The sequence below is a fragment of the Scyliorhinus torazame genome, chromosome 11 (genome assembly GCF_047496885.1).
Source record: "Scyliorhinus torazame isolate Kashiwa2021f chromosome 11, sScyTor2.1, whole genome shotgun sequence".
Classification (NCBI taxonomy): domain Eukaryota; kingdom Metazoa; phylum Chordata; class Chondrichthyes; order Carcharhiniformes; family Scyliorhinidae; genus Scyliorhinus; species Scyliorhinus torazame.
The window spans coordinates 37,252,967-37,280,019 of NC_092717.1; positions in this window are offsets into that span (position 1 = coordinate 37,252,967).

Below are 27,053 nucleotides of genomic sequence, written 5' to 3' on the forward strand. Positions count from 1 at the left end.
CCCCTGGCTTTACAGTGGTCGTGTCCTGTCTGGTGATTGGCTGCTGTGTTCTGTATGTTCACTGGTCATCGTGTGTGTCAATCACTGCCTGTCTGTGCACCATCATATACCTGTGTGTATATTATGACATCTCCCCCCCTTCTTTTTTTTAACTTATTTAAAAAATGTGTGTAGGTCAATAAATAGTGAGTGTGTGTGTGTACAGGAGCCTGACTATATACAAAGTATGTTAACGTATTTACATGGGAAGGTGTCTATTGCAGATATAGGGCAGATAACAAATTAGGAAGAAACAATCTGTACAGATGTGTAAACGGATCACAAGGCAATGCAACATTCAGCCTATCAATTCAGTCTCTGTGGCGGGCGACAAATTCTGGTTGACCGCCTCAAGGGTGGGTTAGGGGCCGCCTGCACTTGAACGGGCAGAACTGCCTCCAACGTAGAGATCGGTAAAAGAACTGGCAGATCGGTGGCCTCGTGGAAGGGCGCGTCCTGAGGAACCAGCATGCGAGGTGGGACATCACGTTCAGGTGGCGGGCGTGGAAGTAGCCGCAGTGCCCACCTATGACGCCGAAGAAAGGAGCCATCATGCAGGCGAACGAGGAACGATCTGGGGGCCACTTGCTTGACCACCACAGCTGTGGCAGACCAGCCACCGTCAGGTAGCTGAACACGAACTCGGTCAGCAGGAGCCAGAGCAGGGAGATCTGTGGCGTGGGCGTCGTATGCCAACTTGCATTGAGCCCGAGACTGTTGCATCCTCTGCAGGACCAGAAAATTGTCAAGGTCCGGGATGTGGATAGCCGGCACCGTCGTCCGTAGTGTGCGGTTCATTAGCAGCTGTGCAGGGGACAGGCCAGCGGACAAAGGAGTCGCCCTGTAGGCTAACAGCGCCAGGTTAAAATCCGAACCCGAGTCAGCAGCTTTGCACAACGGTCTTTTAACAATATGGACTCTCTTTTCAGTCTTCCCATTCGACTGGGGGTAGTGGGGGCTTGAAGCGACGTGCGTAAAATTGTACAGCCGGGCAAAATCCATTCATTGCTGGCTGAAGAAACAAGGGCCATTATCAGTCATAACTGTAAGTGGAATGCCATGACGGGCAAAAGTCTCTTTGGATGCCTTGATGACTGTTGCTAATGTGAGGTCAGTCAGTCTGACCATCTCGGGGCAGTTGGAAAAGTAGTCCACGAGGAGGATGTAGTCTCGGCAATTTGCATGAAAGAGGTGCACTGAGCAGGCTGGAACCTTTGACACGTTGGGCAATTGAGGACCGTGTTGGCGATATCCTGACTGATGCCTGGCTAATGTACTGCGTCTTACTGTGTAAGGGGCCAACATGGTCACAAGCTTTGGGATGAACATGCAGTAATAGTTGACAAGCCTTAAAAATGAACGAAGCTCCGAAGCGTCCGTCAGGGTGGGGACCTGCTGGATTATACGCACCTTGTCTGTGATAGGTGTAGGCTTTCGCAGTCCACCTGGTGACCAAGGTAGGCCACCTCCCTTGCATTCAAGACACATTTTACCCATGGCAAGCAGACACTAGACTCAGAGTAACATTTCAGTACTGCCTGAAGGTTCTCCAGGTACTCTTGGTCGTTCACTCCTGTGACCAGCACATCATCTAAATAGATGGCCACATGGGGCAAACCCCTCAGGATGTTCTCCATTACTCGCTGAAATATCGCACAAGCAGCGGCCACCCCGAAAGGTAACCGGGTGTATTTGGAAAGTCCTCTGTGAGTATTCACTGTAACATATTTTCGAGAGGTCATGTCCAACTAAAGTTGTAAATACGCATGGCTCATATTGAGTTCAGTGAATGAACATCCACCCACTAAAGAAACTTAGTTTATTTACAGTAACTTTTATATACATCACAAGGTTCTGCCTTGCTAGTGCCGAACTGGCCGGTTTCGAGAAGCTACAATTGTACATTGTTTAGAGGTCTCCCACTCCCTTAATGAGGGAGCTCGTATTCTGCCAGGTTCATGGGGAAGTTAATTGTTCCCACCCCATAAGAGACTTGCTCAACCCTGGTGACAGAGGAGAGAAACAGCAGGAGCTATTGGCTTGCTCAAAATGACATTCCCCTGCCTTGACAGATCTGGAGGTGCCTGTCGGTATGCAGCAGAAGTGTTTCCAGAATTGCAGTTGTCTGCTATGTCCTACATGACATGACGCTGAAGAAATGAGTGGAGCTGGAACCAGAGGAAGGTGGGGAACGCTCAGCATCCACAGACGATAAGGAGAAGGAAATTCTGACGTGTTTGCAGCTGTATAGCTAGCTGCCAGAGAAGCCCAGGATGGCTCCATCCAGGTGCACTTCATTTCAAAAGTATGCCGACAGTATTATAAGCTTCCCATCAATACCCCTGTGCAAACATCCCTCCTCACCTAACCTCCTCTTGCTAGTCAGCCAGCCAGTCAGCCATCACATTTACAACCAAGCCTTCTCACCTATTCTTTCCATTCACGAGGATGAAATTGAACAGAGATAATCTGGCGATCCAACTGCGACAGAAATTTGCAGGATGTTTAGCTTGCTGGATTGAAAGAGATCATTCAATGTTGTCCCACACTGCTCCTTGATGCCGCAATTTGGCTGTAAAATCGGTGGGGAAGGAGCAGTTTTTCCATGTTTTCCATGCAGTCTCAAAGGATTTTGCTACTTCCCACTGGTAAACTGTATGCTACAATTAGTGCTGCCATTGTGAGTCCTGCCGAGGTCCCTTTAAATAGAGAGGCAGCATTGGTGCCTGAGGTGCTTGAGCTCAACCTTATCGAACGCCTTTAAAAAATCAATGTGTATTACATTTGGTGATTTCCCTTTAACTACCCTGCTAGTTACATCAGGAAAAAGCGACACTAGACTTCTTTGAAACCAGGAAAGAAGCAAAATACTGCAAATGCTGGCATCTAAAGCAAGAACCAAGAATGCTGGAAAAACTCAGCAGGTCTGGCAGCATCTGTTAGGAGAGAAATCAGAGTTAAGATTCAAGTCCTTTGGCTCTTCATCAGAACTGAAGGGAGGGAAAATGTATTCCAGCTATGAGAGATTGCAACAGAAATTAGCAACTTTACCAACAAAAGGCAGGTGACCGGGTGTGGGAGAGGGAGGGGATGAGGTTTGCACTGAGACAATACATGCCGGTAGCCAGTGTTAGCACTGTTGTTTCTCAGCGGTAGGGTCCCAGGTTCGATTTCCGGTTTGGGTCATTGTCTACGTGTTCTCCCTTTGTCTGCGTGGGTTTCTTCCGGGTGCTCCGGTTTCCTCCCACAAGTCCCAAAAGTTGTGCTTGTTCGGTGAATTGGACTTTCTGAATTCTCCCTCTGAGTACCCGAATAGGCGCTGGAGTGTGGCGACTAGGGGCTTTTCAAAGTAACTTCATTGCAGTGTTAATGTAAGCCTATTTGTGACAATAAAGATTATTATTATGTATGGGATATTTAAAAAGGAGGTTTAAAATGGAGGGAAAGGTCATAATCTAAAGCTTCCGTACTCAACGTTGTGTGTGAGTGCTTCAGGGTGCGAAACAGGAAGTGAAACATTGCCTAACCTGAATGGCGAGGCGGCCCCAAACACCCCTTCCAGATTAAGCAGCATTTCACTTCCGCTTCCTTCAATTTGGTCTCTTGCACTCAATACTCCCAAAGCAGTCTCCTCTGCGTTTGGGAGACTGAACACAGACCGGGTGACAGTTTTGTGGAACACCTTCACTCAGTTCACAAGCACGACCCCAAATTTCTTGTTGCTTGCCATTTTAATTCAGCACCTTTCCCTCATGCCCACATGTCCATCCTTGGCCTGCTGCAGTGCTCCTGTGAAGCCTGGCGCAAGTTGGAGGCCCTCCAGCTTTGTCATTTTTAAAGGGAACCCCAATCTCAGAACAACCCTACAGCCCTCGTGCTCACGAAAATGCTGTTGATACCTGCCCCCCAATCGCTGACAAGGCTCCCCGCATTTTCTGGCAAGGCCACCCCCAATCAGTAGCAAGCCCCCTGTTGCTAACTTTTGGTCGGTTCAATTGGCTCTGTTTTATAACCTTTGCTCTAGAGTCGCCAGGTATCTTTATGATACCGCCACGAGGTTCAAATTCAAGTAATGATCAATAACACAACACACCAATTAATAAGATTCAAATCAAAACACATTTATTATACACAGTCAATCGCTACTCATGCATAAATCCTACTCAATAAACTATCTCTATAACTAGCAGGCCTATACTTGGCTTTGGACTGGCCCACCAGGTCAGGGGAACAAATGGCCTTTCGTTCAGGTCCTGAATCTGCGGGATTCAAAAGCTGGCATGGACTGCATGGTAGCATTGTGGAAGCACAATTGCTTCACAGCTCCAGGGTCCCAGGTTCGATTCCGGCTTGGGTCACTGTCTGTGTGGAGTCTGCACATCCTCCCTCTGTGTGTGTGGGCTTCCTCCGGGTGCTCCGGTTTCCTCCCACAGTCCAAAGATGTGCAGGTTAGGTGGATTGGCCATGATAAATTGCCCTTAGTGTCCAAGATTGCCCTTGGTGTTGGATGGGGTTACTGGGTTATGGGGATTGAATGGAGGTGTTGACCTTGGGTAGGGTGCTCTTTCCAAGAGCCGGTGCAGACTCGATGGGCTGAATGGCCTCCTTCTGCACTGTAAATTCTATGTAAATTCTATGATGACTGGTATCTAGGAGCGCCTATCATGTAGCGAGCGTTGACTTGAGACTTACTTGCTTGGAGGCAGCTTGGGCAGTTCACTCTCAAGGGTTGATTCGCTGCTGAGTGACCCTGCCAAGAAGGACGATTTGAACTTGTTGGCTTTACTTTATAGTCCCCAGGGGCTTCCCGCCCTTCGGGGCGGACCCCGTACCTGGTTCCAAGTGATTGGACTACTTTCCGATCACTTGGGTCGATTTCTCCAATGCTGGAGCGGTTCCCTGATCGTTGGGAGGTCCCTAAGTGTCCGTTGGCCTTCCTTTGTCTTGGCTCCTGCTGGCGCCGAGGAGTCTGGCTTGGCTTTATTCACCTTAACTGTTGCGATTGTGCCCTGGAATCGCTCATTACTATGCAGATGGCTGCTGCATTACTATGCAGATGGCTGCTGGTTTCAGTGCTGCCTGGTTCCTTACAGGTTTCAATACACATGATTTCTGTATTTGCTAGTCTTTGCCTGTGTTGGCTGATCTTCTCTTCAGCCTTTGCGGTTCTCCATTTTAAGTCGGGAAGTGGCCAACTCAGGTGGCTACACGCCCTCCTTGTGATCCTAATGCGAAGCGTGAAGGATCACATAACTGCGTTGTCTTCATTCCCTGACCCAGCGAGCACTCTTCTATGGCCTCTACACTGACCATAACTATGCAAGAAAAATTTTAACTAACATTCTAAGTGGTGCTATGTCAAAACAGGGACATGCATTACAAAATAAAAAAACGGTACCTCTAACTGTCCTCAATAAACTACACTTACTCAAACATTCAATCATATTACCTTCTTAAACAATACACACAAAATCATGGCAGCATTATTCACAGTTTCCCTGGCTTGGCAGTCAAGCTCAGGATTGTACAATCGCTCATAAAACACATTTCTTTATTCACAAAAGGAACACAAACGAATGTCCTTCATTATAGATCGCGGGGGTCGGTGGTCTGGTCATAACCGAAAATAGGGGATCTTATCCTATATACCGGGGTGCGAGCGTGGTAGGCTCTCCTTCTCCATTTCCTCATGCGGATAGTCTGCACGATGCTGCAGAATATCGCCAACACTAATAGGGATTCTATCAAGTAGGACAGGGAGTACCAGGTTATAAACCTGTCACACCAAGATGGTGTGGTGTCGCTTGTGACTGGGCTCTGGGTGCTATGGGGAAGTGAATCATTAATGGCTGGGGGGGGGGTTGAGGTCAGGGGGTTCGCGTTCGTGCGCAAACAAATGTTCATTAGGATGATGAGCAACACGGAGGATGTCCTCATGGTTCTTTTTCTTTCTCTTCTCTTCTCTTCGCTGGAACTTCTGCAGTTCTGTGGGATTAAGCATAGTGTCTGTTACTATCTTGGTTTAATATCTCATCTGTTAGTATGTCTGTCCTTTTGTGCCAATTCTCCCTTTACAATTTGTCACCATGTGTGACTCCCTCATTTTTTATTTTTATTAAACCGAATATTCAGGACAAGACACACTTAAAAATACTGAAACAGTGCGAGCCGTCTCGCAGACTGTGCGATTTACCATTCAAATGTTTGAGGAATTAAATAGCATAGGGATGGCAACTTAAGGGTCGCCTGAAACAAAACAAAACTTTTTGAACCAAAATTGCCGAAATGAAGTGCGTATGGGCCGCGACGGGGAAGATTTGGATGGAATCCCCGGGTAGGACGGTGACCAATGCCATGTGTGCTCTACCCGAGTGTAGCTGACCAAAGGAGGGGGTCCTCAGGCAGGGCGGGTCCCAATGCCGTTTCTCCACTGCCTGAGCAACCGACAAGAATGGGCAAAAATGTAGTCATCGTGGGGGGCTGCCGTAAAGGTTCTACCTTTAAACCTGAAGGGCAGTTATGAACGGTTTGTTTTTCTGTCGACAGACGAGTTCCTCTGAACTGGCGTCCAGGACATTAACAAGTCTCTGTGGACAAACTAGTTCCTCTGAACTAGCGTCCGGGGCAAACTAGTTTCTCTGACTGCCAGTGGGCGTCAGAAGGGTGGTGGCGTGGGGCCGTGAACATTTTTTTGATCTTACAAACAACATTTAACAATACCACTAACAAACAACGTTAAACAACATGCTGCAGGTTCCATCAAAAAGGACACCGTTTCTCCCAAGCGGTTCCTTTTTAAAACATCATCTGGACACCTCAGTTATCAGTTGCGAACAGGGTTGCAAAGGGATTCTCGCTTTGGGACTCAGACTCAAAGTCTTCTCGCGGATGCATTACTGTCGAATGTATAAGGGCTGATAAGGCTGCATGGTGCATTTTGGGGTCCATCTCCTCGTTCCAGACGAGCCTGTATGAGTTGTTGCGGTGCCAAAAGGTGGTGTCTAGTTCTGTGGGGACGGAATCGAGGTCGTAATCATAGGGTGGTGGTCTTTGGTGGGGTTTATTGAGGAATGTGATGAGGAATGGATCACTTGAATCGTGGTCAGATTCGCTGGGTGTGGGTCCTGTTGCCTGGGGATAGTAAGGAGGCGTGCTGTGGCTATTGTCAGTGTCACAGTTGCTGTCGCTACTGCTGCAGTCTGTGGGCATTCTGGGGCGGAGTCTAGAGTTTGGGGGTGGAGTCGAGGTTGAGTCCGTGGCTGGGCAGGACATGTTGAGGGAGGGTAGGGATATGTTGGGTGTGGGCGGGGTGTGGTCTGCTGCATTGAGCATGACGTGGTGTGCGTGGTTGGACTGTGGGCCATATGCCTTAAGCTGGTTAATATGGAACCACGCAGTCTTTCCGTTGGGGTACTTACTTTTATACACGGAGGGGCTTACTTTGTCCGCAATGGAGTACGGACCCGAATACTTTGGTGACAGGAATGTGCTGGGGTTGTATACGGAGAGCATGACTTGCTGTCCTACACTGAACTCAGTCGCATGTACTGTCTTATTGAAACAGGCCTTGCTCTGTTTCTTTCGTGTGCCTAATCGTACCTCGGCTGCTAGCTGAGCCGTTTTAACATTCTCTACCAGATGTTCTACTGCTTTCTCGTGTGTGAGGGCCGTCACTTTGGGGCTGGTGAAATCTAATCCCAATAAAAATTCTGTGCCTTTCATGGGGCTTCCGGTCATGAGGGTGTGTGGGGTGTAACCTGTAGATGTTGAAACCGTATTTCTCAAAAACATCAGCGCAAAAGGGAGGACTGAGTCCCAAGTGGTGTTGCTTTGCTGGACCATTTTTCTGAGGGTTGATTTTAGGGTCCGATTCATGCGCTCCACGATACCACTTGACTGGGGGTGGTATGCGATGTGGAAGTTTTGGGTAATGCCAAATATCGTGAGGACGTTCTTCATGACACGTCCCGTAAAATGGGAACCTTGGTCGGATTCAATGCTGCGGGGGAGTCCCCATCTCGTAAAGATGTGGTGGGTTAGGATCTTGGCTGTGGTCTTTGCCATGTTCATTCAGGATGGGAATGCCTCTACCCATTTTGTAAACGTGTCTATCACAACAAGTACATACTCAGAACCATTCCTGCAAGGGGGCAATGGTCCTATGAAATCAATCTGGAGGTAAGTCCAGGGGCCATTAACTGGGCGGATGTGACTAAGTTGAGCTTTCTTGGCGTATCTTTCCAGATTGTTCTGGGCACAGATAAGGCAATTCTCAACGTAGTGTGTTATGTCTTCTTTTAAGCTTGGCCACCAACAGAGCTGCCTGAGGTGGGATCAATTCCCTGATGTCCATGACTGTCATGGAATAAACACATGAGCTGATTCCTGTCCTGTTCAGGAACCACATAAAGGGTGTCTTTTAACACCACACCGTCATGTGTGGTCAGTGCATTTTTAAATCTATCGTAAGGTGCCGTAAATGTTCCTTTCAAAATCTCCCTGAGATTGTTATTCTGCTTCTGGGCCTGCACTAAATCCGCGATATTAGTCTGCGAGACCTGAACTGCATTCACTGGTGCGCTTTCGGGGGGTGTCCAAAAATATCCGTGTCTGGAACCTGCTTTGGCCAGTAGCCACCTGAGGTGGCCACTTCCCGACTTAAAATGGAGAACCGCAAAGGCTGAAGGGAAATTCAGCCAACACAGGCAAAGACTAGCAAATACAGAAATCATGTGTATTAAGACCTGTAAGGAACCCAGATAGCACTGAAACCAGCAGCCATCTGCATAAGAATGTCGCAGTCATCTACATATTAATGAGCGATCCCCGGGAACAATCGAAACATTTTCAGGTAAACAAAGCCAAGCCAGACTCCTCGGCGCCAGCAGGAGCCAACACAAAAGAGGCTAATGGACACTTAAAGACCACCCAACGATCAGGGAACCGTTCCAGCATTGGAGAAATCGAACCAAGTGATTGGAACGAAGTCCAATCACTTGAAACCAGGTACGGGTTCCGCCCCGAAGGGCGGGAAGCCCCTGGGGACTACAAAGTAAAGCCCACAAGTTCAAATCGTCCTTCTTGGCAGGGTCACTCAGCAGCGAATCAACCCTTGAGAGTGAACTGTCCAAGCTGCCTCCAAGCAAGTAAGTCTCAAGTCAACGCTCGCTACGAGATAGGCGCTCCTAGCTACCAGTCCATGCCAGCTTTTGAATCCCGTAGACTCAGGACCTGAATGAAAGACCATTTGTTCCCCTGACCTGGTGGGCCAGTCCAAAGCTAAGTATAGGCCTGTTAGTTATAGAGATAGTTTATTAAGTAGAATTTATGCATGAGTAGCGGTTGACTCTGTATAATAACTGCGTTTTGATTTGAACCTTACTAATTGGTGTGTTGAGTTATTGATCATTACTTGAACTTGAACCTTGTGGCGGTATCATAAAGATACCTGGCGACTCTAGAGCAAAGGTTATAAAACAGAGCCAATTGAACCAACCAAAAGATAGCAACATATCCAATCGCTGACAAGGCCCTCCTCATTTTCTGGCAAGGCCACCCCAATCGCTAGCAATCCACCCCAAGTGAGCCACCCTGTTATGAGCTTGTCAAATGCCCCCTCATCAGGCCCCCCACTTCAGACCCCTCCCCATTCAGCCCCCCAGTCCCCCTCCATTCAGCCGCCATTCTTTGGCAGTGCCAACTTTTTTTGAAAAATATTTTTTCTTTGTTCTGAAGTGCTTCCTAGAGAGACCAGGTATTGTTTCTAACTGCAGTTAAAGAGGCTGTATCTTTGTTCTGAAATCTTTCCTAGGAAGAGCAGATATTCTCTCTCAGTTGGCCAGATTGACACTGAGGCAGGGGGCATCACTCAGACAGAGCACCAGCTATTTCAAGGAAGCATTTCAGAACAAAGTCAATGCCTCTAAATGTGGTTATAAACAACATCTGCTCAAAAGATAAAGTACTTTAGAGTTAATGGACTGCGAAGAGCTACAAAAACAAAGTTACTACCTCCTTTGAAATAATTTTGACCTGTCAATGAATAGACTTGGAAAATGTAATTGACCATTGAATATAGAAAATGCAGTTCAAAGCTTTTAGGCTTCTCAGCAAGCCCAGAGGCTTGAAAACATTAAAGGAGAATGAAATTAAATGTGAATAAAGCACTTAAAAGCTTTCCAACCCATCAAAGGATAAGCTTTTACAATCATCTAACAGACCTTTGAACTTGTCATGCTGGATGATACATCAAAGATTTGAGGGCTACAAAGAGAAGACTTCACCTTCAGCCGACAGATCTTTGGTGTCCTCTGGTTCTATGTTTTCCTGCAAGTGGAAACATCCACTCAACGTCCACTCTACCCAGGCCTCGCAGTATCTTGTAAGTTTCAATCAGATCCCCTTTCATCCTTCTAAACTCCAACGAGTACGGACCCAGAGTCCTCAAACGTTCCTCATACAACAAGTTCTTCATTCCAGGGATCATTCTTGTGAACCTCCTCTGGACCCTTTCCAAGGCCAGCACATCCTTCCTTAGATATGGGGCCCAAAACTGCTCACAATACTCCAAATGGGGTAAGATCAGAGCCTTATACAGCCTCAGAAGTACATCCCTGGTCTTGTATTCTAGCCCTCTTGACATGAATGCTAACTTCTTAACTGCTGACTGAACCTGCACATTAACCTTAAGAGAATCGTGAACAAGGACTCCCAAGTCCCTTAGTGCTTCTGCTTTCCGAAGCATTTCCCATTTAGAAAAGAGTCCATGCCCAAATTCCTCCTTCCAAAGTGCATAACCTCACACTTTTCCACATTGTATTTCATCTGCCACTTCATTGCCCACTCTCCTAGCTTGTCCAAGTCCTTCTGCAGCCCCCTTGCTTCCTCAATACTACCTGTCCCTCTACAGATCTTTGTATCATCTGCAAAGTTAGCAACAGTGCCTTCAATACCTTCTTCTAGATCATTAATGTATATTGTTAAAAGTTGTGATCCCAGCACAGACCCCTGAGGCACACCACTAGTCACCAGTTGCCATCCTGAAAAATACCCCTTTATCCCCACTTTCTGCCTTCTGCCAGTCAGCCAATCCTTTATCCATGCCAGCATCTTACCCTGAACTCCATGAGCTCTTAACTTATTTAACAATCTCCTATGCGGCACCATGTCAAAGGCCTTCTGGAAATCTAAATAAATCACGTCCACTGGTTCTCCTTTGTCTACCTTGCTTGTTACCTCCTCAAAGAATTCTAACAGATTTGTCAGACACCACCTCCCTTTGACAAAGCCGTGCTGACTCAGTCCTATTTTACCATGCACTTCCAAGTGCTTCGCGATCTCATCTTTAATAAAAGACACTAAAATCTTACCAATGACCGAAGTCAGGCTAACCGGCCTATAATGGCCCAACTTCTGCCTCCCTCCCTTCTTAAACATTGGTGTTACATTAGCCACCTTCCAGTCCTCTGGGACCCTTCCTGCCTCCAGTGATTCCTGAATGATCATCATTAATGCCTCCACAATTTCCTTGGCTATCTCTTTTAGGAACCTGGGGTGTAGTCCATCACGGTCCAGGTGGCTTATCCACCTTCAGACCTTTCCGTTTCCCCAGAACCTTCTCCTTAGTAATGGTTACTGCACTCACCTCTGCCCCCTGGTTCTCCTGCAGCTCTGGCATCCCACTGGTGTCTTCCACCGTGAAGATTGATGCAAAGTAACTCTTGATGTGTTGGGTAAGCTGGGTCTGCGAGGTGTAGCCGGTTAAAATAGCTAACTCCCGATTAGAATGGCCAAACCTCGATTTAAAATGGCAAACGGAAGAGGCTGATGGGAAAATCAGCCAACAGGACTCAAACAGGCAGCTGCAGGCAAAACTGTGTATTCGCCTCTGGGGAGGCCAGACAGAATCAATACCTGCAGCCATCAACATAACAACACACCAGCCATCTGCATACTAATTAGCAATCCCCAGGAACAATATGCTACAAATTAGACACACAAAGCCAACCCAGACTTTTCGGCGCCAGCAGAAGCTTACACAAAGAGAGGTGAATGAACATCTCAAAACCGCCCATCGATCAAGGAATCGCTCCAGCATTGGAGAATATCGAACCAAGTGATTGGGACCAAGTCCAATCACTTGGAACCAGGTACAAGGCTCGCCCCGAGAGGCGGGAAGCCCCTGGGGACTATAAGAATAGGGGCCAAGTTCAAATCGACCCTTCTTCTCCTCTCCGCACCCTTCGAGACCCTTCTGCTGACCCTCTACAACAGCCGCAAGAAACAGTAAGTCTTACTCCAACGCTCACTACGAGATAGGCACTCCTGACTATCGACCTGTACCAGCTTTGAATCCCGCAGGCTCAGAACCCAAACGAAAGGCCATTCGTTTCCCTGACCTGGTGGGCCATTTCCAAAGTTAAGTATTGGCCTGTTAGTTGTAGGAAGTAGCTTAGAAGTAGAATTAATGTATAAGTATTGACTTCTGTATATAATAAATGTGCGTTGATTTAACTCTTACTAAGCGGTGTGTTGGATTATTGATCATTACTCGGACTTGAACTACGTCGCGGTATCAGAAAGATACCTGGCGACTCAAGAGCAAAGGTGATAGAACAAGAGCAATTATACTAAGGCTAAAACGAGCAACATTTTGGCGACATCCTGATGGGGCCCGATCTAGAAGTGGAAAACCACTCCGGGAGAACCCAACAAATTTGAATTAGAAACCCAATTGGAAACAGGAAACCACAAGTGTTCAAGCAGTTCTGATCAATAGTCATAATTCGGAAGTGTGTGTATGCATGCATAACTAACAGGGCTATAAGGTAAAACTGATAGATTTTTGTTGCGTCAAAACTGTCGGAAGTCTGTATTTTCGGAAAGTAGCGAAAGCCGTACCTGCATTTACAACACCGCCTTAGCTCCCCTGTTCCAAATTTAGAAGAAGCAGTCAGATAGGAAAGATGGCCATGCAGGCAATGCAGCGCCTCATGAACTCTGAGGAATTTGCGGTCGCAGTGACCAGCAGCAGTAGAGTGGGACAGTGTCCCATTTGGGAGGAGGAAATCCGGAAATATTTCAAGAGCAAAGGATGGCCCCTGTGGAATGATTTCTGCGATAATGAGGAATCATGTCCCGGAAGGACAGGGCATACTTGGTGGGGGAACCTGAGCGAGATACACAAAAAGAGCTTGGGAAAAGCTCGCAAGTTGATGGCAATCGTGTCCTGTTTGGCACAATTGCGAGGCACAGAGGAGGTCGTCAAGACGCTCCGCAAAGAAGTTGAGGGCATACATCGGATGAGTAAAGTCGATGTAAGCGAAGTTGAAAAAGAGAATTTAGAATTAAGGAGGAAATTGGCAGCAAAGGATGGAGAGGTGGCTGACGCCAAACGGGCTCACCAGTCTTGTCTGGCGCATTTAAGCAGCTCCAGTCGCAATATGAAAAGGCCTATCAGGACACGCAACGTGCAGTCCTGGTAAGAGAAGAGACAGAAAAACAAGTAGAGGTATTACAGAAACAGTGTAGTGATCTCAAGGCAGCACTAAGAACACTCCACGCTGCCACCACAGAACAAAGACAAAGCACCTTAGATCACGCAAAGTGCCGGGAGCAGATTACAGAGCTGCAATCACTGCTTTCTGTTCAAAAAGGTTTTCAGGAAACCTTTGGGGAAAAGTTAGACCAGGAAGGCGGCCCTGATTGGTGATAGTTACACAAAACAGCGCAGAGATATGTTCAGGGAACATGTGTGCAGGGAAAGCCCCAAAAGAGAAAAGCACCCCAAATCCCACACAGCAGATAGTTCAGGCTCCAATGAACCCTGTAACCACCCACCGCACAGCCACATCAGACGATGTGGAATATTGATATTCCACCCCCTTAACAGTGACCCAATTACGGGACGCGTGCGATAAGATCACACCGTTCCTCCCCACCTCAGACCCCCACCATTTCTTTGCCACAGTTAAACATCAGGCGACCATGTACGGCCTGGACGAGAGAAAGCATGTAAAACTCATGGTTTTAAGTTTAGATCCGTCGATAGCAGCAGCCCTTCCCGACCCACAGAATGTAGGAGGAGGCACCCTTGCAGAAATGCATAACGCGATCCTGGATGCGATCGGGTATTACCGGGGTGACCCCGTAGATGGCCTCAATAAATGTAGGCAGAAGAAATCTGAGCACCCCACAGTGTTCGCTGGACGCCTGTGGATTCACTTCACAGAAGTCTTTGGAGACGTAGACCGTGCCCATTTGTCCCCAGACAACATGGCCAAATGGACCCGCACCCTTATCTCCCATGCCACAGATGCAGGACAGAAAGCCTGCGCGAGTTATGATCCCTCAGAGGAGGCCCATAACGAGAAGTGGGTAGTGAAAAGATTGTCCCGCGTTTGGGAGCAATTTGTTCAGAGCAAACCCACCGTTAAAAATAGCGAGGAAAAAGATATGCAGGCAGTAAAAACAACACACCAGAACCCCGCATGGGTGAATGAGGGAAAGAACAGCCCCCCACCCAAGTCACTAGAGTGATACAACTGCGGACAGTTGGAACATTTCGTGAAGGTGTGCAATGCCCCTAAAAAGCCACAGAGAGCCCAACAGACAGGCACTCTGATTAAGAAAAAAACAGAGCCCATCCACAGCATTAGCGCACGTTCAGATTAGACGATCTTGACCGGAACGGACTGACGGTGTACGGGCTCCCCCAGCTGGGTCTGCGACACCCTTTGGGATAGGTCAGGACGACCCGTAGTTGCAGCGAAAATTCGGGGACAGCCTATCGAATTTCTTTGGGTCACAGGAGGGTCCCGCACCACCATAAATTCCTCCACCCTATTTCAAAAGGACACGTGGCCCACTACAGCCACTATCACCCTCAGCGGCTTTACAGGCCACTCACAGCAGGGACACATCACAGCCCCTGTACCCATTCAAATCGGAACCATCACCACCAAACACCCCGTGGTTTTAGTTGACCTGCCCCACACAGCAGAACACATTCTGGGAATTGATTTCATCAATTCCCACAACTTATCATTCAATCCAGTCAACCAGTGTGTCTGGAAGATGGCGAAATCCGCTAGAGCCCCCGCAACGCTCAACATAGGCGAATATATGAACAAAATTTGGGCTGTAGGCGAATTTTGGTTCAACCCGACCACGCTTAGTACGGACAAGCAGGTTAGGGCAGTCCTGCAAAAGAACAGGGCAGCATTCGGGACCCACAAGCACGACTGTGGACAGATGACTGGCTCCGTACAAGTAACAAGACCTGACCCTAGACCCCAAAAACAGTACGGATTTCCCCAAGAGGCAGAGGGAGAAATCTCAAAAGTAATAGAGAGCTTATTAGAGCAGGGCGTACTTAGATCAGTAGCCTCCACTAATAATGCCCCAATTTGGCCAGTGAGAAAGCCCGATGGATCATGGCGACCGACCATCGATTATCGGGAACTCAGCAAAGTCACCCCCGCAGCAGCCCCCACCGTAGCAACAAGTCCCGAGACCATGCTCAAGCAGGGACTCAATTCCCGCTACTTCACGGTTTTGGACATCAGTAATGGATTCTGGTCCATTCCATTGGCAAAGGCGTGCCAGTACAAATTTGCCTTCACCTTTAAAGCACATCAGTACACATGGACATGCCTGCCACAAGGCTTCCACAACTCCCCCTCCATTTTCCACCGACAGCTGGCAAGTGGACTAGCAAAATTCTCTTGCCCCGAATGTCTGGTCCAGTATGTAGACGACCTACTACTGCAGACAGACACCAAGGAAGAGCACATTGAGCTTCTGTCCGAACTCCTAGAACTATTACATTCAATTGGTTGTAAAGTCAACTCCATAAAGGCCCAGATTTTGGAAGAAAAAGTGGTATATTTGGGAACAATTCTCCCGCACCGTAAACGGGAGATCAAGCATAAAAGGATTGACTCGATTGCTAAATTGCCCCTTCCCCAGAACGTTTCAGCCCTCCGGTCGTTTTTAGGACTGATTGACTACTGCCAAAACCACATTGACGGTTTCGCCAGCAGGCCCCTCTCAGACCTCCTAAAGAAGGGAGCCCCCTGGGAATGGCTTCTGCAGCATACGGATGCGGTGGACTCTTTAAAACAGGCACTCATAGCAGCCCCGTACTACAAGTTCCAGACCCGTTTCCCCCTTACGCCATAGAGGTAGCGACCACAGACCGCACCCTTTCAGCCGTGCTCCTCCAGGAACGGCACGACGAGTTACGACCCGTAGCTTACGCCTCCTGACTTTTAGATGCTGTGGAGCAGGGATTTTCAGCCTGTGAGAGGCACCTGCTCGCAGTTTTCTGGGCAGTCCAGTACTTCTCGTATATTACCGGACTGAACCCCATCACAATTCTGACCGAACACACCCCCACCCAACTTTTACTGGACGGACGATTCAAGGACGGCACAGTAAGCCAAATAAGAGCAGCCAGGTAGACCCTTCTCTTGCAGGGACGGGACATCACTGTGAAAAGGACAAAGACACACACCTACTTAACCGACAATTTACAGTACCCCTGAACCCCCCATGAATGTGAGATTATCTCTCCACACCACAACACAGGCCCCTTTATTGCTAAAACCCCCCCCCAGAAAGATAGGCAATTCAACTCCGAGCCCCCCGCACACGGACACGTGTGAGCCCATAAAGATTTATGTGGATGGATCTTCCACAGTCTTGGATGGGAAGCGCATAACAGGTTGCGGGATCTATGTCGAGGATGCGCAGGGACGCGCCCTTGAGGAAATATCATTGAAACTACCCGGGTACTTAGCGCGCAGGCAGCAGAGCTTGCGGCCATTGCATATATAGTTGAGCACCCAGATTCCTTCCCCAGCCCAGCAGACATATACTCGGACAGCCTCTATGTCTGTAACAGCTTACGGAATTTCTGCCCCTGTGGGAAGCAAGAGGATTTGTTTCCGCAGATGGAAAACCCCTCCTCTCAGCCCCATTGCTCCACCATATTTTAGAAAAAGCCCAGAACAGGACTTTTGGGATCATCAAAGTCCGCAGCCACCATCGTTCCTCCCCCCCTGGAAATGCAAAAGCCGACGCACTGGCTAAGGCAGGTTCCAGACATGGGTATTTTTGGAAAGCGCGCCAGTGAGTGCAGTTCAGGTCACACAGACTAGAATCGAGGATCTAGTGGAGGCCCAGAAGCAGGACAGCAATGTCACAGAGATTGTAAAAGGGAAGTATCCCACCTCCTACGAGAGGTTTAGAAATACACTGACCACACATGACGGTGTGGTGTTAAAGGACACCCTTTATGTGGTTCCTGAACAGGACAGGAACCAATTGATTTGTTTGTTCCATGACGGTCATGGACATCGGGGAATCAATCCCACTGCAGACCATCTCAAACAGCTTTGTTGGTGGCCAAATTTAAAGGAAGATGTAAGCCATTACATAGAAAATTGTCTTATCTGTGCGCAGAATAACCCCGACAGATATGCCTAAAAGGCCCAACTCAGCCACACCCGACCCGTTAATGGCCCCTGGACTAACCTCCAGATTGATTTTATAGGTCCATTGCCCCCTTTCAGGAATGGCTATAAATATGTACTTGTGGTCATAGACACATTTACAAAATGGGTGGAAGCATTTGCAGCCCGCACAAACACTGCAAAAACCACAGCCAAGATTTTAACCCACCACATCTTTACAAGATGGGGACTCCCCCGCAGCATTGAGTCTGACCAAGGTTCCCATTTTACGGGACGCGTCATGCAGAACGTCCTCACGATATTTGGCATCACCCAAAAATTCCACATAACATACCACCCACAGTCGAGTGGTATCGTGGAGCGCATGAATCGGACCCTAAAAACCAACCTCAAAAAAATGATCCAGCAGAACAACACCACTTGGGACTCAGTCCTCCCTTTTGCGCTGATGTTTTTGCATAACACTATTTCTACATCCACAGGTTACACCCAGCACACTCTCATGACCGGACGCCCCACGAAAGGCACAGAATATTTATTAGGTTTAGACCTGACCAGCCTCGAAGTCACGGCCCTCACACACGAGAAAGCTGTGGAGCAATTAGTTGCAAATGTTAAAACGGCTCAGTTAGCAGCCGCAGTAAAATTCGGCACCAGAAAGAAACAGAGCGAGGCTTGTTTCGACAAGACAGTGCATGCAACTGAGTACGATATCGGACAGCAAGTCTGCTTTCTGTATATAACCCCAGCACATTTCTGTCACCTAAATACTCGGGTCCGTATTCCATTGCGGATAAAGTAAGCCCTTCCGTTTACAAAATAAAGTACCCCAATGGTAAGACTGCGTGGTTTCATATAAACCAGCTGAAGGTTTATGGAACACAGTCGAACCACGCACACCACGTCATGCTTGACGCAGCACACCACACCCCGCCCACAGCCAACTGTCTGGTGATTGGCTGCTGTGTTCTGTATGTTCATCCTTTGTGTCACTCACTGTCTGTCTGTGCACCATCATATACTTGTGTGTATATTATGACATGTCCCCCCTTTCAAAAAATGTGTGTATGTGTCAATAAATAGTGGGTGTGTGTATGAGCCTGACTATGTACAAAGTATGTGAGAGTATTTACATGAGTAGGAGCTGAACTATATGCAAAATACGTGCACGTATTTACATGGGAAGGTGTCTAGTGCAGATAGAGTGCATTCAACAAATTAGGAAGAAACAATCTGTACAGATGTGTAAATGAAGCACAAGGCAATGCAACATTCAGTCTATAAGTTCAGTCTCTGTGGCGGACGACGAATTCTGGTTGACTGAACGATCACTTGGCTCTGTTGAGTCGGAGGCCATGCTCGTGGATCCTATGGAACACTTGCTTGAGGCGATCGATGTGTTCCTGAGGAGTTGTGGAACAGACAATGTTGTCATCGATGTACACTCGCACCCCCTCGATGCCCTCCATCATTTGCTCCATTATTCGGTGGAACACCTCCAAGGCGGCGATGATGCCAAAGGGCATCCGGTTGTAACAGTAACGACCAAAAGGGGTGTTAAAAGTGCAGAACTTTCGACTGGATGCATCTAGCTGTATCTGCCAAAACCTCTTGGAGGCATCCAGTTTCGTAAATAACTTGGCGTGAACCATTTCGCTAGTGAGATCTTCTCGCTTAGGGATGGGGTAGTGTTCCTTCATGATGTTACGATTCAAATCTTTGGGGTCGATACAAATGCGAAGTTCCCCTGACGGTTTTTTGACCCAAACCATGGAGCTAACCCAGTCCATGGGTTCCGTGACCTTAGAAATGACGCCCTGGTCCTGGAGATCTTGCAGCTGCCGCTTGAGGCGGTCCTTAAGGGAGGCTGGCACCCGACGCGGTGCATGAACCATGGGTGTGGCATTCGGTTTCAGAAATATCTTGTATGTGTAGGGGAGTGTGCCCATACCCTCGAAGACGATGTGGTATCGTGCTATGATGTCATCTAATTGGGTTTGAAAGTTGGCATCTGGTGAGGCTGGGTGACATGGAGTGAACCTGCTGCACAAGATTCAGGATTTTGCAGGCCTGAGCACTTGGCAAGGAAACGTTGTTGGACGCTACTATTTCAAAGCGCAGGGTAGCTCCTGAGGAACGATGAGAAACCACAAGCTGGCATGAGCCACTGGCAGCAATGGCATTGCCATTGTAGTCGATAAGCTGGCAGGCCGATGGAAGAATGCTCGGCTTGACGTCGATGGTATCCAGGTCAGACTTCAAAATGAGGTTCACTGAAGCGCCGGTGTCCAGCCTGAAGCGTATGCGAGATTCGTTGACTGTAAGGGTGGCACACCACTCGTCGTCCGGACCAATGCTCAGCACTGGGAGTGGGTTAGCCTTTTTGTTGGAAAGCATCGTATGCTTGGTGATGATGCCCACCCGGAATGGGGATGTGAGATCCTCAGTGTCGGGATCTGGAACCAAGTCGGAGTCGGAGTCTGCAACGGGTTACTGCACTGACCGGACGTTCCTGTGCTGTGGCTGGGATTGCTGTGTACTGGGCAGTTGAGCAGATCTGCACAGGGCTGCGTAGTGGCCAAGCTTGCCACACTGGCGTCGAGATTTCGCGGGACATTGCCGCTTTAAGTGGGCGGACCCACAGTTGTTGCACGTCATGACGCCGACATCAGGACGTTCCGTGTGCCACCACGCATGCGCGGTGTGGTCGAAAGATGTGCGCACCTGCGCAGTTCGATCCTCGGCTTCGCCATCCCCTCGGTCGTGGCGCGCAAGCGCAGGAGCCCGGGAAAAGCGTGCGAAATGGCTGCCCTCATCCAGACTCAGGCCGTGGAGCTGTTTTACGGCTTGCACCCACTCCGCATCGTGGGGGCATTGCTGCGACATCTCTGCCGCCTTGATATGGGAGTACCGGTTATTCGCGTGCTCATGTAGGACGCAGGTTTCGATGGCGAAGGTGAGGGTGAGCTGCTTGACTTTGAGGAGTTGCTGGCAAAGGGGATCGGAATGCACGGCAGCACGGTAGCCTTGTGGATAGCACAATTGCTTCACAGCTCCAGGGTCCCAGGTTCGATTCCAGCTTGGGTCACTGTCTGCGCGGAGTCTGCACATCCTCCCCGTGTGTGCGTGGGTTTCCTCCGGGTGCTCCGGTTTCCTCCCACAGTCCAAAGATGTGCAGGTTAGGTGGATTGGCCATGATAAATTGCCCTTAGTGTCCAAAATTGCCCTTAGTGTTGGTTGGGGTTACTGGGTTATGGGGATAGGGTGGCGGTGTTGGCCTTGGGTAGGGTGCTCTTTCCAAGAGCCGGTGCAGACTCGATGGGCCGAATAGCCTCCTTCTGCACTGTAAATTCTATGATTCTATGAATGGACCCCGAAAGCGATCTGATCGCGGATCATGGAGTCGGAAGTGGAGCCGTAATTGCAGGATTGCGCGAGGATAAGGAGATGGGTTAAGAAGGACTGAAAAGGTTCATCCCTACCCTGAAGCCTCTGCTGGAACACAAAGCGTTCAAAGCTCTCGTTGACTTCGATGTCACAGTGGCTGTCGAACTTCAGCAGGCCTGTTTTGAACTTTGTCTTGTCCTCACCTTCAGCAAAGGTGAGGGAGTTAAAAATGTGGATAGCGTGGTCCCCGGCTGTAGAGAGGAAGTGGGCAATCTTTCTGCTATCCAATGTGGCCTCGAGGTCGATGACTTCAAGATACAGCTGAAACTTCTGCTTAAAAATCTTCCAGTTCGCACCGAGGTTGCCGGCGATGTGGAGCTGCGGGGGAGGGCGGACGCTGTCCATGCTACCGGATGGCTGATCGCTGGTCAAAGGCAGACTATCTCAAGGTGGGTCCGTCAAACTCAAACATAACTCACTGGTACCATGATGTGTTGGGTAAGCTGGGTCTGTGAGGACTGCGTTTACTGTAGCAGAGAGAAAGACAGGCTTCCAACACTTGAAGAAATGCAGCACTATTTTATTAAACTCTTAACTATTTGACATGCTTGATCTGTGGGTTGATACGATGCTGAGTTGACTGGAGACCTGAGGCTAACCTGACCAGACTATTTTACTACTACATGGTGGATGTTCTAGTTGTTGCTCACAGGCTCTGAATGTCTCAGAGGCTGCATCCCAAGAGAGCAGGAAAACTAGTGCCCCCTGGTTATATAGTGGCCGAGTCCTTTCTGGTGATTGGCTGCTGTGTTCTGTATGTTCATTGGTCATCCTTTGTGGCACTCACTGTCTGTCTGTGCATCATCATATACTTTTGTGTATATTATGACAACTCTCTCCCAGCATGTCAATTTCAAAGGCTTTCAAGGCCACAGAGGGAAGACTTGCCAAGCGACTCCCATGTTGGGAAAGACCCCTGAACTGTACCACTCTAGCCCAGCCCAAACAGTCCCCCCAACCCTGAAGGAGGCCCCTTGGCACCCTGGAGGTAAGTGTAGAAAAGATGCTCACTCTTCGGTTTCCCTAGCACCTCGTCCCTGCTTTTAGGGATCAGTGCCGAATTGCTCCCACAGGACATCCAACTTGGGGGTGGGGTGGACGCTGGTTGGAAGCCTCCAGGAGGCCGTAACATTCCATTCACATCTCACTAATGAGGCCTGATCATGTGATCGCCATTTCTGGGCGAGAACCTGGTCTCACTAGGAGGAGTGGGCTGGGAAACCTGCGATGGATTTGACTTCCAGCAAGGATTCCATTTTGGTCCTCTCACCTGATTCAACGAGCTAAGCGAGAATCCTGACTACGGCCAACAGCACCAGAAAATTGTCCCTTCTGTTTTTTCACAATTTCACAATTTTTCCACATGGTGACAGAAGGACAAGGGACCTTACCCATCTTTGTGTCATTTTCACCCCTTAAATATTTATCAGGACTCTCAGGTTTTGCCTGAAATTTTAACAGGCTGACAGACATTGTAATATGTTAACACAGGTGGCTGGGTCAGTTTTCTCTTCAGATGGATCAAGGCGTTTTGGTGACCTTGTTCCCGGAGCCATTCCACATCATTTTGTCGAAGTTCACTGAGAGGTGCTGTCAGGTCTGACACGTTCGGAATAAATTTCCCAAGATATGTCACCATTCCCAAAAACCTCTCCCAGTCTTTCTTACATTCTGGGGGCAAAATGTTCACAGCAACTTCAATTTGACCCTGGTCCAGCTTTACATGTTAGGGCATGTCCCAAATACTTGTTTTCCTGAAGATTCATTTTGCACTTTTCCTTCTTCAGCTTTAAGTTCCTCTCTCTCGCTCTTGTCACCACCTTCTTCAGTCTGTGGTTTTGTTTTTCTCATGTAGCTTCCCAGACCAGAACATCATCATTATAGGTTTTCCACATCCTCTAACCCTTTAACCAGGTGTTTCACTGTTGTGTGGGACTGCTCAGGAGCTGGGAAACCTGCGATGGATTTGAATTGCCGAATTGCTCCCACAGGACATCCAACTTGGGGGTGGGGTGGACGCTGGTTGGAAGCCTCCAGGAGGCCGTAACATTCCATTCACATCTCACTAATGAGGCCTGATCATGTGATCGCCATTTCTGGGCGAGAACCTGGTCTCACTAGGAGGAGTGGGCTGGGAAACCTGCGATGGATTTGACTTCCAGCAAGGATTCCATTTTGGTCCTCTCACCTGATTCAACGAGCTAAGCGAGAATCCTGACTACGGCCAACAGCACCAGAAAATTGTCCCTTCTGTTTTTTCACAATTTCACAATTTTTCCACATGGTGACAGAAGGACAAGGGACCTTACCCATCTTTGTGTCATTTTCACCCCTTAAATATTTATCAGGACTCTCAGGTTTTGCCTGAAATTTTAACAGGCTGACAGACATTGTAATATGTTAACACAGGTGGCTGGGTCAGTTTTCTCTTCAGATGGATCAAGGCGTTTTGGTGACCTTGTTCCCGGAGCCATTCCACATCATTTTGTCGAAGTTCACTGAGAGGTGCTGTCAGGTCTGACACGTTCGGAATAAATTTCCCAAGATATGTCACCATTCCCAAAAACCTCTCCCAGTCTTTCTTACATTCTGGGGGCAAAATGTTCACAGCAACTTCAATTTGACCCTGGTCCAGCTTTACATGTTAGGGCATGTCCCAAATACTTGTTTTCCTGAAGATTCATTTTGCACTTTTCCTTCTTCAGCTTTAAGTTCCTCTCTCTCGCTCTTGTCACCACCTTCTTCAGTCTGTGGTTTTGTTTTTCTCATGTAGCTTCCCAGACCAGAACATCATCATTATAGGTTTTCCACATCCTCTAACCCTTTAACCAGGTGCTTCACTGTTGTGTGGGACTGCTCAGGAGCTGGGAAACCTGCGATGGATTTGAATTGCCGAATTGCTCCCACAGGACATCCAACTTGGGGGTGGGGTGGACGCTGGTTGGAAGCCTCCAGGAGGCCGTAACATTCCATTCACATCTCACTAATGAGGCCTGATCATGTGATCGCCATTTCTGGGCGAGAACCTGGTCTCACTAGGAGGAGTGGGCTGGGAAACCTGCGATGGATTTGACTTCCAGCAAGGATTCCATTTTGGTCCTCTCACCTGATTCAACGAGCTAAGCGAGAATCCTGACTACGGCCAACAGCACCAGAAAATTGTCCCTTCTGTTTTTTCACAATTTCACAATTTTTCCACATGGTGACAGAAGGACAAGGGACCTTACCCATCTTTGTGTCATTTTCACCCCTTAAATATTTATCAGGACTCTCAGGTTTTGCCTGAAATTTTAACAGGCTGACAGACATTGTAATATGTTAACACAGGTGGCTGGGTCAGTTTTCTCTTCAGATGGATCAAGGCGTTTTGGTGACCTTGTTCCCGGAGCCATTCCACATCATTTTGTCGAAGTTCACTGAGAGGTGCTGTCAGGTCTGACACGTTCGGAATAAATTTCCCAAGATATGTCACCATTCCCAAAAACCTCTCCCAGTCTTTCTTACATTCTGGGGGCAAAATGTTTACAGCAACTTCAATTTGACCCTGGTCCAGCTTTACATGTTAGGGCATGTCCCAAATACTTGTTTTCCTGAAGATTCATTTTGCACTTTTCCTTCTTCAGCTTTAAGTTCCTCTCTCTCGCTCTTGTCACCACCTTCTTCAGTCTGTGGTTTTGTTTTTCTCATGTAGCTTCCCAGACCAGAACATCATCATTATAGGTTTTCCACATCCTCTAACCCTTTAACCAGGTGCTTCACTGTTGTGTGGGACTGCTCAGGAGCTGGACTAATACCAAAAGGTAAACGTAAACACCTGTAGCACCGATCACGTGTGTTGAAGGTACAGAGAGAGGAGTTGCGTTCATCCAGCTTGACCTTCCAGTAGCCTGAGCTCATATCCAAGACTGAATAGTATTTAGCATCAGCGAGCTGACACATGATTTCTTCTCCTGAGGACAACTGACATGATGTGTTGAGTGTTCTGGATCACAAACAGGTCACCAACACTGGAAGTGGTGCAACTCTATTTTATTATAAGGTTAACTATATTAACATACTTGAACTGTGGGTAAATGCAATACCAGCTTTAACTGTTGACCCTTGCCTAGTCCTAACCAGGTGATGCACTCAGCACATGGTGAATGTCTGTGATGCAGGCTGTGAGCTCTGTGCTCCGAGCTGGCTGCTACTAGAATGCCCGGGAACTCTCCTGTCCCCTGTCTTTACAGTGCGTGTGCTCTCACTGGTGATTGGCTGCGGTGTTGTGTATGCTGATTGGTCCCACTGCATGTCCATCAGTGTGTGTGTGTGTGTGTGTCTGCACCATAATATACTGGTGTATATTATGACATCCCCCCTTTTATATAAAGGACATGTGTCTGCGTGACAATAAATATTGTGTAGTGAATGTACCTGACTATGTGTGTGTGTGTTATTTACATGACTATGTACATGAGGCTAATCTATTTACACGGGAAGGTGCTTGGTGCAGAGAAACAGGGGGCGAGTTTCTCCGACCCCCCGTCGGGTCGGAGAATCGCCGGGGGCTGGCGTGAATCCCGCCCCCGCCAGTTGCCGAATTCTCCGGCACCAGATATTCAGCGGGAGCGGGAATCGGTTGGCGGCCCCCCCCCCCCCCCCCCCCCCCCCCCCGCGATTCTCCGGCCCGGATGGGCCGAAGTCCCGCTGCTAGAATGCCTGTCCTGCCGGCGTAGATTAAACCACCTCTCTTACTGGCGGGACAAGGCGGCGCGGCCGGGCTCCGGGGTCCTGGGGGGGGCGCGGGGCGATCTGGCCCCAGTGGGTGCCCCCACGGTGGCCTGGCCCACGATCGGGGCCCACCGATCCGCGGGCAGGCCTGTACCGTGGGGGCACTCTTTTCCTTCCGCCTTCACCACGGTCTCCACCGTGGCGGAGGCGGAAGAGACTCCGTCCACTGCGCATGCGTGGGGATGCCGTGAGCGGCCGCTAATGCTCCCGCGCATGCGCCGCCCGGAGGTGTCATTTCCGCGCCAGCTGGCGGGGCACCAAATGTCTTTTCCGCCAGCTGGCGGGGCGGAAATTAGTCCGGCGCGGGCCTTGCCCCTTAAGGTTGGGGCTCGGCCCCCCAAGGTGCGGAGGATTCCACAACTTTGGGGCGGCGCGATGCCCGACTGATTTGCGCCGTTTTGGGCGCCTTTCGGCGGACATCGCGCCGGTACGGGAGAATTTCTCCCAGGGCATCACGCCAACAACGAAATGAACATTATATACAAACTACTGGAACGATGAAACAGGACAACAGAACAGATCAAAGTGTCCAACATCGTAAAACTCATAAGTCAAGTCTCGAAGGTGGGCAACGAATTCTGGTTGACCGCCTCAAGGGTGTGTCAGGAGCCACCGGCTGAGGAACGGGCTGGGCCACGGCAGAGTGAGGAGGATGCAGAGTATTCGGAATCTCCACATAGACCAGGTTGGGGACAACAGGAGGGCGTGGCAGCGGTGGAGGATCACATAGCGAGCGTGGAACGAGACGAAGGGCACGCCGATTGTGGCGGCGAATGGAACCATCTGGCAGACGAACCTTGAACGAGCGGGGAGACACCTGCCGAAGAACCACAGCAGTTGCAAACCAGCCACCCTCCGGAAGGTGGATGAGGACGTTGTCACCCGGCGCCAGAGCGGGGAGATCAGTCGCCCGAGCGTCATGCGCCGCCTTGTGCTGTGCACGAGACTGTTGCATCCGCTTAAGGACCGGAACGTGGTCGAGGTCTGGGACGTGAATGGACGACATTGTGGTCCTGAGAGTGCGACCCATGAGCAGCTGGGCTGGCGACAGGCCCGTGGACAGTGGGGCCGAACGATAGGCCAGCAAGGCGAGGTAGAAGTCTGATCCTGCATCAGCAGCCTTGCATAGGAGCCGTTTGACGATGTGGACGCCCTTTTCTGCTTTGCCATTGGATTGGGGGTACAGGGGACTGGATGTCACATGCACAAAGTTGTACCTGCTGGCAAAGTTGGACCATTCCTGGCTCGCGAAGCAGGGGCCATTGTCCGACATCACAGTGAGTGGGAAGCCGTGTCGAGCAAAGGTGTCCTTACAGGCAC